Consider the following 2,711-nt stretch of genomic DNA (forward strand, 5'->3'; position numbering starts at 1 on the left):
AAATTGTAACACATTTAGTATCCATTGAAGTTCACAAGTTGTGTTGGCAAGTGCACGATATTCTGCTTCCGTGGAAGAGCGGGCAACGGTGGTTTGTTTCTTGGTCTTCCAAGAGACTAAAGAACTGCCTAAGAAGAAACAATAACCTGTTAAAGATCGCCGAGTGTCAGGACATCCGGCCCAATCAGAGTCACTGAAGCCGAAAAGCTGAATTTCTGATTCCCTTGGAAAGAAAAGTCCTTTGCCGGGACTAGTTTTCAGATATCGTAACACATGCTTGGTAGCTTGAAGATGAGATCCAGTAGGAGATGCCATGAATTGACTTAATTGTTGAGTGGCATACATGATGTCCGGTCGAGTAGTGGTGAGATAGATAAGACGGCCAACCAAACGACGATATACAAAAGGGTCGGATAGCAAGGGACTTTTGTCTTGATATAGTCTTGTGGTACTATCCATTGGAACAGAGGCAGGTTTAGCACCTAATAAATCAGAATCATACAAAAGATCAAGACAATATTTTCTCTGAGATAAACAAATTCCCTTCTCTGGTTGAGCAACTTCAATACCCAAAAAATATTTTAATGGGCCCAAGTCTTTAATTCGGAAGTGTTGGTGTAAAATAGACTTAATGGCAGCAAGTTCAGAAATGGAATTACTAGTGAGAACAATGTCGTCAACATAGACTAAAAGGATAGAAATTTGATCACCAATGAATTTGACAAATAAACTATAATCAGATGAGGTCTGATATCCATGAGATAGCAAAAGATGAGAAAGTTTGTCATACCACATACGACTAGATTGTCGTAAACCATACAGTGACTTTAGTAGCTTACAGCATTGATTCGGTTGAGGAGATATAAATTCGGGTGGCAGAGTCATATAAACATCCTCAGAAAGATCCCCATGTAAGAAAGCATTATTGACATCCAACTGATGTATAGGCCAATGCTTCATAGAGGCCAATGCCAAAACTAATCTGATAGTGGCAGGCTTGACAACAGGGGAGAAAGTTTCCAAGAAATCAACACCTTCAGTTTGAGTGAACCCTTTAGCCACAAGGCGTGCTTTATATCGATCAACTGAACCATCAGGCTTGCGTTTGATGCGATAGACCCATTTACAGCCAACCGGCTTGACCCCTGCAGGGCAATCAACAAGACGCCAAGTTTTGTTCAGCTCAAGAGCATCCAATTCATCTTTCATAGCACTACGCCAATTAGAGTGTTGATTGGCATCCTTAAAAGACTTTGGCTCAACGTCAGAATGTAGAGATAAAAGAAACCTTTTATGTGAAGATGAAAGAGAAGAAAAAGACATGACCGAAGATAAAAGATACTTGCACTTTGAGGGAGATTGATTTGTAGAGATGAGAGAGGAATTACACAAGTAATCAGAGAGATATGCTGGAGGTCGGTGAGGCCGGTCGGAATGACGAGGATGGGGTTGCTCAGGTGGTGAAGAAGGTGACGGGGGATGAGAAGGTGATGGTGGACTGGTGTCTAGTGTTGAAAGTGATTCGGTGGTCATGGGTTCAACTTGGTTAGGAAACGATAGTGAGGAAGAAGGAGAGGTTGTTGGAGAAAATAAAGAACTAGGTGGAGTTGGGTCAATGGGTATAGGTGAGGGTTCAACTAGAAGACTAAATGAATCTTGTTTTTGAGAAGGTGTGTTTGTCAATGTTGGGCTGAGTGTCTGGAATTGGACATTTTTTGTGACTAAGGGCAAGATCTTTTCATAAAAAATCACGTTTTTAGAAATCTCAATTCTTTTATCTTCTAAAACATAAATAATATACCCTTTAAAACCAGATTGAAAGCTAATAAATACAGCATTTTTGGCTCTTAGATCAAATTTTGATCTATTTGCCATTTGGGTAGAAACAAAACATAAGCATCCAAAAACTTTAATGTCATGATAATTTGGTGGATGATTGAATAAAATCTCAAATGGTGTTTTAAAATTAATTGCGGATGATGGAACTCTATTAAGTAAATAAACAGCATGTCTAACAGCATAAGACCAAAAAGATGATGGTAAATTAGATTGAAACATAAGAGCACGAGCTATATTCAAAATATGTTGATGCTTGCGTTCTACCCTTCCATTTTGTTGAGGAGTTTCAACACAACTACGTTGATGAATAATGCCCTTTGAAGCATAAAAATCAGGTAAAATAAATTCTGGTCCATTATCGGAACGAATAGTTTTGACTTTGGAGTTGAATTGTGTTTCAATTAAAGTAATAAAATTTTTTATTTGATTCTGCACTTCTCCTTTTGATTTTAATAAAGTAACCCATGTAAAGCGGCTAAAATCATCAACAATAGTAAAAAAATATTTATGATTATGAATAGAATTTTGTCGAAACAGACCCCAAATATCAAAGTGTAATAAATCAAAACTTGCATTGGCTTTGTTAAAACTTTGAGAAAATGAAAGTTTCTTTTGTTTAGAAAGATGACAAATGTCACAAGCCTCATCATGATGCATAGAGATAAAAGGAAATTGTTTATGTAAATGATTAAGTCTTTGCCCAGAAAGGTGTCCTAAACGAAAATGCCATATATTGGAAGGTGTAATGGGTGGAGATTGGATGGAATTTATGGAGTGTGTAGTGGATGAATTTTTACCGAAATTGGGTTCAAAGACATATAATCCCTCTCTCATTCTGGCCAAATCAATTGTCCCCAAATTGTTGCTCTGTA

The sequence above is a fragment of the Arachis hypogaea genome, chromosome 15, assembly GCF_003086295.3.
Source record: "Arachis hypogaea cultivar Tifrunner chromosome 15, arahy.Tifrunner.gnm2.J5K5, whole genome shotgun sequence".
In the NCBI taxonomy this organism is placed as follows: Eukaryota; Viridiplantae; Streptophyta; class Magnoliopsida; order Fabales; family Fabaceae; genus Arachis; species Arachis hypogaea.